The following is a 10,103-nucleotide window of genomic DNA, read 5'->3' as shown; positions in this document are numbered from 1 at the left end:
TCCTTCCCTACTCCTCCTCCTCTTAACTCCCTCCTTCTCCCAGAGGAACCCCGCCCCCTGCCCCCTCCTTCCCACACCACCTCCACTGTCCAGGACGGGCACGCGCAGGGCACGACGGAAGTCGTAGTCCTGCGGACCCTTGTGCTACCGTGGGAATAGGAAGCTGGGGTCAGTGGGGACTACAAACAAAATGACGGAGGGTGTACCAATCCGGGAGCCGAGGGTGCCGGGAATTATAGTCCGGTTGCCCCGAGGCTCCCAATTGCACAACATAGAGAAGGAGCGGTAATGATGACTACAAACAAGATGGTCTTCTCCGCCGACCCGACCTCCTTCCCAGGCACTCACACGCCCTCCTGTCCACAACCCTCCGCGTGTGTGGTACCTGACGGGAGTCGCAGTCCAACTGCTGCCTTCCCGCTGCCATTTCTACTAGTCAGGAACAATGGAAAGGTGAAAAGAAACGAGGACTACAAGCAAGATGGCGAAAGAGGGGCGTACACCTGACTAGTAGTCAATCTTTTAGGATGTGCGATGGGAATAGTAGTTTTCTAGCCTTCTGGTGTTCCTTAAGAATAGTAGAACCAGGAGGATACGGAGACTACCATAAAGATGGTAGGTTACCTAGCCTCTCCCCGTTGCTTCATTCTATCACCTTGGGCACCTCGCCCGCCTGTAATATCAAAATTCCCCCACCAAGTACAGCAAAGCATGACGGGAGTTGCAGTCTTCCGGGCTCCCCTCTATTCAAGTTCAGCAGACAATGGAAGGGGAACCGGGCATGGACTACAGGCAAAGATGGAGGCCTGAAGGAAAGGGGAGACGGCTACAGGGGATTTGTAGTCCACAAGCTAAGGCTGCTTCTTGCAAAAAATAGGGAAAAGGACTACAATAAAGATGGCAGCCTAGTCGCTTGACTTCTGCGCCAGTGCCCGCTGGGAGAGGTAGTCTTTTTCTTGGCTCTATTTTTTTTTTACAGAGAAAGGACTTTGGCGGTAGAAGCGTGCACCACCGCGGACTTGCCAAATTGCGAGCCGACGGAAGCTGAAAGCCTCTTCCCTTCTCACCTCACCTCCCCATTCTGAACAGCCTCTCGGGAAATGTAGTCCCAAGCCTTCATGCGCTACCGGAGGAGGAAAATTTATGTCATCGGTGGGGAACAGAGCCAGCAGAGAAGAAAGACGGCCGGGCATCCAAGAATATTATAGTGTCCGTCTCCCTGTGGAGCGAAGACTTCATATTTCACGGGAAGCCTCCTTAAAGGAAAGCAACGGCAATCGGTACAGTCGCAACAAGGGAGGCGTGGTTCTCACCAAAAGTACCGTCACGCTCTTATCCCTTGGAAAGCTTGAGCACCTCGCACCGATGTTTGTTCCCTCAAACCTCAGGGGACCAGTATATTCCAAGTCTTGAGCTCAAAAAAGTCATACAAAACCCCGCCCCTCCTTGGGAAGTTACCAAACCTCGGCTTTCTCACCTGAAAAAGGGGGATAATGATATCTACCTCGAAGAAGAGTTAGGAGGGTTAAACACGACAATGTTCAGGAAAGTGCCCAGCTCATGGCCTGGCACGGGCATGTGTTGATAGTTCCTTTTCCGAGGCCCCTTCCACCTTAGCCGCTTTGGGATCCCAGGAATCCATCATGCCGGTGAGAAGGAAACTGGCGGGGAGGCTACCCCCGTCTTGAGCCGCCCCTCCCTTCTGGATTCTCCAGCGTCCACTACCGAGCTCGGCTTCCAGGGGGCGCCCATTCTCCATTTGACTTAACCCATTAAAAAAACCCCGGTGCTGTCGAGTCTATTCCGACTCATAGCCACCCTATAGGACAGAGTAGAACTGCTCCCACAGAGTTTCCAAGGAGCGCCCGATGGATTTGAACTGCCGGCCTTTTGGTTAGCAGCCGTAGCTCCTAACCACTAGGCCACAAATGTCTCCCCATTTGACTTGGGTCCTAGGAACGTCACATTTCTCATCCTGGAGTTGTAAGCGTTGCGTCTTGCCCAGCCGTGTCTCCTGCCTGCTCTCCAGCCAGCCCTAGGGGCATCCCCCAGGAAACCTCACCTGACAAAGCAAACGGGGCTGCTTCCCACTTTTGTGCCGTCTTGCTTGCCTTCTTAATATTCTTCCTGTGTGTGGAAAACTACCCACTTCTTTCAGGCAGCCTGATTTAACCCCAAAGCAGCCCCCTGTGGTTACCTGTCATTTCTGTGTTTGAGAGGAGAGGCCTTGAGGGCCCTTTCACAAGACTTGGTGGGTCTGGTTTATCTGGCAGGGAAGTTAATGCTAGTCAGTGTGATGTGAAGGCCCAAGTTTGTAGGGACTGGTCTCATGCTGAAGTGAGGGTCCTTCAAACTCACTCTGTGTTGTTGTTGTTGTTGTTGTTAGGTGCCATTGAGTCAGTTCTGACTCATAGCAGCTCTATGTATACAATGGAACAAAAACCTGCCCGGTCCTGCACCATCCTCACAATCATTGCTGTGTTTGAGCCCATTGCAGCAGCCACAGTGTCAATCAATCTCATTGAGGGTCTTCCTCTTTTTTAATGACTGTCTACTAAGCATGATGGATGTCCTCCAGGGACTGGTCCCTCCTGATAACATGTCTAAAGTATGTAAGATAAGGCCTCACCATCCTCCCTTCTAAGGCCATACTTCTTCCAAAGACAGATTTGTTCATTCTTCTGGCAGTCAGTTGTATATTCAATATTCTTCACCAACACCATAATTCAAAGGTATCAGTTCTTCTTCAGTCTTCCTTATTCATTTTCCAGCTTTCACATTAAAAATACCATGGTTTGGGTCAGGCACATCTTAGTCCTCAAAGTGACATCATTGCTTTTGAACACTTTAAAGAGGTCTTTTGCAGCAGATTTGCACAATGGAATATGTTCTTTGATTTCTCGACTGCTGCTTCCATGGGTGTTGATTGTGGATCCAAGTAAAATAAAATCCTTGACAACTTCAATATTTTCTCTGTTTATCATGATATTGCTTATTGGTCCAGTTGTGAGGAGTTTTGTTTTCTTTATGTTGAGGTGTAATCCATACTGAAGGCTGTAGTCTCTGATCTTCATCAGTAAGTGCTTCAAGTTCTCTTCACTTTCAGCAAGCAAGGTTGTGTCATCTGCATAATGCAGGTTGTTAATGAGTCTTCCTGCAGACCTGATGCTCTGTTCTTCTTCATATAGTTAAGGTTCCCAGATTATTTGTTCAGCATACACGTGAGAAAGTATGGTGAAAGGATACAACCCTGACACATATCTTTCCTGACTTTAAACCACGCAGAATCCCATTGTTCAATTTGAATGACTGCCTCTTGGTCTATGTACAGGTTCCTCATGACCAAATTAAGTGTTCCGGGATTCCCATTCTTCACAACGTTATCCATAATTTGTTGTGATTCACACAGCCGGATGCCTTTGCATAGTCAATAAAACACAGGTAAACATCTTTCTGGTGTTGTCTGCTTTCAGCCAGGATCCATCTGACATCAGCATTGTTCCACATCCTCTTCTGAATTTGGCTTGAATTTCTGGCAGTTCCCTGTCAATGTACTGCTGCAACCATTCTAGAATTATCTTCAGCAAAATTTTACTTGCGTAAGTTATTAATGGTATTGGTCGATAATTTCCACATTCCATTGGGTCAGCTTTCTTTGGAATGGGCACAAATATGGATCTCTTCCAGTAGGTTGGCCAGGTAGCTGTCTTCCAAATTTAGCATAGACAAGTGAGCATCTCCAGCGCTGCATCCACTTGTTGAAACATCTCAATTGTTATTCCGTCAATTCCTGGAGCCTTGTTTTTTGCCAATGCCTTCAGTGCACCTTGGACTTCTTCCTTCAGTACCATCAGTTCTTGATCATATGCTACTTCCTGAAGTGGCTGACCGTCAACCAATTCTTTTTGGTACAGTGATTCTATGTATTCCTTCCATTTTCTTTTGATGCTTCATGTGTTGGTTAATATTGTCCCTGTAGAATCCTTTAGCATCGCAACTTGAGGCTTGAATATTTTCTTCAGTTCTTTCAGTTTGAAAAATGCCGAGTGTGTTCTATCCTTTTGGTTCTCTCTCTCCAGGTCTTTGTGCATTTCATTATAATACTTTGTCTTCTCAAGCCACCCTTTGAAATCTTCTCTTCAGGTTTTTTACTTCATCATTTCTTTGTTTGCTTTAGCTACTCTCTGTTCAAGAGCAAGTTTCAGAGTCTCTTCTGACATCCATTGTGGTCTTTTCTTTCCTTCCTGTCTTTTTAATGACCTTTTGCTTTCTTCATGTATGAAGCCCTTGATGTTTTTCCACAACTCATCTAGTCTTCAGTCTTTAGTGTTTAATGTGTCAAATCTATTCTTGAGATGGTCTCTAAATTCATGTGGGATATATTCAAGGCCATACTTTGACTCTTGTGGACTTGTTTTAATTTTCTTCAGCTTCAACTTGAACTTGTATGTGAGCAATTGATGGTACGATCCATAGTCGGCCCCTGGCCTTGTTCTGACTGATGATATTGAGCTTCTCCATTGTCTCTTTCCACAGGATGTAGACAATTTGATTCCTGTGTATTCCATCTGGAGAAGTCCATGTGTATCGTCATCATTCATGTTGTTGAAAAAAGGTATTTCCAATAAATAGGTTGTTCATCTTGCACAATTCTATCATGGGATCTCTGGTGTTGTTTCTATCACCAAGGCCATATCTTCCGACTTCTGATCCTTCTTCTTTGTTTCCAACTTTTGCATTCCAATCACCAGTAATTATCAATGCATCTTGATTGCATGTTTGATCAATTTCAGACTGTAGAAGTTGGTAAAAATCTTAAATTTCTCTGTCTTTGGCATTAGTGGTTGGTGCATAAATTTGAATAATAGTCGTATTAACTGGTCTTCTTGTAGGCAGATGGATATTATCCTATCACTGACAGCACTGTACTTCAGGATACATCTTGAAATGTTCTTTTTGACAATGGATATGACACCGTTCCTCTTCTATTTGTCATACCTGGCATAATAGACCATATGATTGTCCGATTCGAAGTGTCCAAAACCCGTCCACACTCTGACTGATAGTGTGACTGATAAACTCGGCTTTATTAATCATGAAATCCTTGGCTCCCAGACCTGTCTCCTCTTTGTCCTCACTGCCTCAGCTTTTGCTTGCACGATTGCTTCAGAGCTTTCTCAAGAGCTATTCCCTCTGCCTGATATGCCCTTCTCCATCTTCCATCTCACTTCTCCACCTAGTTAACCACTCGTCCATCAAACCTCTGTTTGAATGCCACTATTTCAAGAAGCCTTCCTCTGATTCCCAGATGAGATTAATTATTGTTTCTTCCACTAGATTGTAAGCTTTATGAGGAGAAACCTCATTTTACTAAATGCTTTCAGCATCTCATTTATCTTCACGAAAATCCTATGAAGCAGATCCGATTTTATAGATGAGAAAACTGGGGTTTAAAAAATGATGTTCACAATCGTCCAGACCGATGAGTGGTAGAGGCAGGATTCAAATTGAAGATTCATCAGCAAACTGATCAAATCCAGCTCGTGTGTTGGCCCACATGGCATGTTAAAACAATAACAAAAACACATTTCTTGTTCAAGAATGGATTTCCATTCCCATCCTCAAATCTAGCAATGCTGGGGCTGTAAACAAACAAGAAATAGCTGGAGCTGAGCAGTGGCTGCCCCTTTTGGAAAAGACATGTACCCACTGGTTCCCCATAGTTCCCACCCAGCTTGAGTCGGTCCTAATATAAACATTATTGGCTTTGCTCTGTCAACTCAAACAACCAGAATAAGCCTACTGAGGGTCAAGACCATTTCTTATGCTGTGTATAGCTCTGCAGTGCCAGACACCATGCCCACGCCCACAGCTGGGTGGGTAAGTGGATGGCAGAATAAGATTGCATGTGGGAAGACTTTTCACTTTATAACCTACTCTACAGTGTGAATTTTTTACCATTAGCAGATGTAGTTTTATACTTAAAACATGAAACATGATTTTGAAACATGTCCACAAATTCTTTGTTACTCCTCCTTTCGAGAGCATAATTCCCCTCCCTTGAATGCCTGCTCAGGAGAAAAGGGATGAGGTAATCAACACGGGGGGAACTGACCAAGAATTTGTTTTCAGCTAGTGACTAGCTTTGATCTGATCCAAGAGGAAGCTCTGGAGCACCAATTATATCACCGAATTAGTCCCACTTTGAGGCAAGGGGTCTGCGTTTTATAACTCTGTGCCAGTCTGTCATTGGCCAAGTCTGCTGGGAGAGAGATGCAAGGCAGTTCTCCAGAGATGGGGGCAGTTGCAGGATGGGTGTACTGTCGGTAAGGGGATCTGGGTAGGGCACCAGCAGTGTGCATCACAGGTCATCCTTGTACTGCTCAGCTCCACTTGCTTCTCCCTTTAAATTCGCTCCATCTGTGCACAGCTTCTTCAGAATTCTGATTGGACACAATTTCTGGGTAAACTTAGAAGAGGAGAGTTAGTTCTCGATTCTTAACTGATACTCATTGCCTCCTGCCTCCACCACCCACCCATTCTAGAGCCCCTCTCCCCCAACTTCACCTAATATTTCTCCTGGTCTAGGTAGCTTACCTGCTGGGTTGACCCTGACCCTCATCCATGAAGGATCTGAATCTCTAGTTACCAAACCCTTATCAGGTCATTGTTGTACTTGCTCATTTATAAACAAAACTAAGAATGGCAGTATCGGAAGATGTTCCAATGGATCTCCTGAGTGCTCAACATATTCCTCCCTAACATTATGTAGTAGCAGTCCTAACTTCTTGTAATAACTTCTACCAGTACAGCAACTCCTTTCTTTGCCTGCTGGTCTACTGGCACAAGGAGAGCAAAATGACCAGGCAGAGACTGTAGTTCATCATTTACTGGGACTCCTGCTTTATCCCCTGGGGGAATCATCCCTCCTCACTCTGGGAACTCTAGACTCACAAAGCCCAAAATTGGGAATTTGGAAGCATAAGTTCCACCGAGCAGTCACTGGGAAAGATGGTAAACAGGGCCATTCCTACTTCTAGGAACCTATTCCTACTTCTGAGAATCTCTAGGTTTTCTGACCCACGTTTTTTTTTACCATCTGGGTCAGATGTTTACTTCATGCTGAAGGATGGTGCTGCACATTCTCCTCACTGGCATCTCAGCTGCACCTTCAGAGGCCGTTCCATCACCCTAACAGGCCAGCAACTTCTAGATGTGGCAGCAAATGAGAGTGTGTCCACCACCACACTTCCTTTTATGTGAAGTATGTCCCTTGATCCAAGGGAGAAGGGGGCAGCTGTGAGCTATGAGCAGCCAAAACTCCCAACAGCTTGGGGATGGGACACTGCCAGTAAAGGGGATCTAGGCGGGATACCAACCATATTCACTACAGGATCTAACTTAACCTTTTCCTTATAATTTGCCAACCATTCCAATGCTTTTTTTTTTATATATATAGTTCATTCTTATCCTCACTCATTTGAAATGTCCCTTTTAGCACATCCTAAATTTCTGTGTACACATGGGCCTCTTCCTGGTGTTTCTGTTCTGTTTCGTTGACCTACTTGTCTAGTTCTGCATTTTTATCATACTGTGTTTTATTTAGCGTAGCTTTAGAATATTTTTTGTTCTAAAAATATTCTGATTAGATTTTGTTTATGTGTCACCTCCTTTGGGAAGTTCAGGATACACAGTGAGAATTTAGCATCTAATTGCTGAATGGAGAATAGCCCTCTGGGTCTAACTTCACTGTCCCCCAATCTAAAAATCAACATCTAATTTCCCACCAGACACTATACTCCTGGTATAGGGCTTGTTACTCTTCCTCTGGCCTTCCTCATCGTGCCTAGGGTTGCTCATGAAGCGGAGGCAAAGCTTGGGTGGATTCCAAAGGCTGCCAAGGGCTGGTGAAATCTAGTAGCGTTAGACATCATCTAACTTCATGGGGAGGAGAGAGATCAAGATCATCATCAGATCAAAACTGATTCCTATGAGGTAAAGGTCAGACATATCTCTACTCTCCAATTTTTTTACCAATTCTGACACTAGCCGTCTTCCCCACTGCACTCTGCACTTCTCTGCAGGGTTCAATAATTCTTTGCCATGGCCACACAGAATTCAGACAATACTCACGATTATGGGATATATTAGGAAAGTAACAGGTTACAATCCAGGATCAGGATCAACTTGGAAGTAATAGGAACAACTCAGGAAGCAGGATACAGTTTGTCAGTCAGGATGGCTTCCAACTAAGACAGCCCTATAAATGCACAGAGGCACTCTATTCCGCCAGGAAGCAGCTCTCTCACTGCTCTGTGGGTCTGTGAGCACAATGCTGCTGCCTTGCTCTGTGGTCTGGGAATCCCACCACAGGCATCTGGCACTAGCCTCCTGGTTCTCTCCGCTTGTACGGTCTTGGACTGTCTCATGTTGTCTCACTTCCTCTTCCGTGTTATAACTCTGTCTCCTGGGTCTAGGAGGTTCTCGGCGCAGGGACCTTGGGTCCAAAGGATGTACTCTGCTCCCAGATCTTCTTGATAGTAGTGACATCCCCCTCCAACCTCTGTGGGATTGGCTCTTTTAAGCCTAGCAAGACGGCAAATCCCCTCAGTAGGCCATAGCTGCCTAGTTTTTGTAGTGACTGACCAATTCCTTAGCAAGGGTTTTACACATCTTATTTGCATAGTAGACTGTCTGATCCCTTTGTAAAAGTGTGGTCTATCAAATCATCTTAGCAGAACTAGAAAGGCCATGTTGCTGTTGTTGTTAAATGCTGTTAAGTTGGTTCCAACTAATAGCCATCCTATGTACAACAGAACTAAACACTCCCCAGGCCTGCACCATTCTCACAATCATTGCTATGTTTGAGCCCATTTTTGGAGCCACTGTGTCAATCCATTTCATTTAGGGTCTTCCTCTTTTTCAATGACTCTCTACTTTACCAAGCATGATGTCCTTCTCTAGGAACTGGTCCCTCCTGATAACATGTCCAAAGTACATGAAATGAAGTCTTGCCATTCTCACTTCCAAGGAGCATTCTGGTTATATTTCTTCCAAGACAGATTTGTTCATTCTTCTAATAGTCCGTGGCATATTCAGTGTTCTTCACCAGCACCATAATTCTAAAGCATCAATTCTTCAGTCTTCCCTATTCATTGTTCAGTTTTCACATGCATATGAGGAGACTGAAAATACCAGGGCTTGGGTCAGGCACACCTTAGTCCTCAAAGTGACGTCATTGCTTTTGAACACTTTAAAGAGGTCTTTTGCAGCAGATTTGCCCAATGCACTATGTCTTTTCATTTATCATGGATCCAAGTAAAATAAAAATTCTTGAAAACTTCAATATTTTCTCCATTAATCATTATGTTGCTTATTGGTCTAATTGTGAGGATTTTTGTTTTATTTATGTTGAGGTGTAATCTATACTGAAGGCTGTAGTTTTCATCTTCATCAGTAAATGCTTCAAGCCCTCTTCACTTTCAGCAAGCAAGGCTGTGTTGTGTGCATATTGCAGGTTGTTAATGAGACTTTCTGCAATCCTGATGCTGTGTTCTTCTTCATATAGTCTAGCTTCTCGGATTATTTGCTCATCATACAAATTGAATAAATATGCTGAAAGGACACAACCCTGACACATGCCTTTTCCGATTTTAAACCACGCAGTATCCCCTTGTTCTGTTTGAACAACTGCCTCTTGGTCTATGTACATTTTCCACGTGAGCACAATTAAGTGCTTGAATTTCCATTCTTCACAAAGAAAGGCCATACATAAAGAGAAACCTGTTGCCCTGCAGCTATATTGGGGCTGGGTTAGAACCTGGGAATAGAGCACTGCTGGGTCTGTGTCCCCTACTTGGTCATTGTGGTATCAGATCTGTGTTCCAAGAGAGGGGCGAGGTGGTAGTGTGGATATTGGGACATCAAAGGAGCTGCATGTAGGAATGCAGGGAACAGCCCAGACAAAGAAGCCAGTCCTGAATTCAAGGCCTCATTCGCTGTGTGATCTTGGCAAGTCACTAAACCTCTCTGAACCTCAGCGGTAAAAGTGGGTAGTTTCAAGGATTAAATGAGACAAACTCTGTGTATAAAGTGACTGGTAA

Source organism: Elephas maximus, chromosome 12 (assembly GCF_024166365.1).
Source record: "Elephas maximus indicus isolate mEleMax1 chromosome 12, mEleMax1 primary haplotype, whole genome shotgun sequence".
In the NCBI taxonomy this organism is placed as follows: Eukaryota; Metazoa; Chordata; class Mammalia; order Proboscidea; family Elephantidae; genus Elephas; species Elephas maximus.
This window is presented reverse-complemented; position numbering follows the sequence as displayed.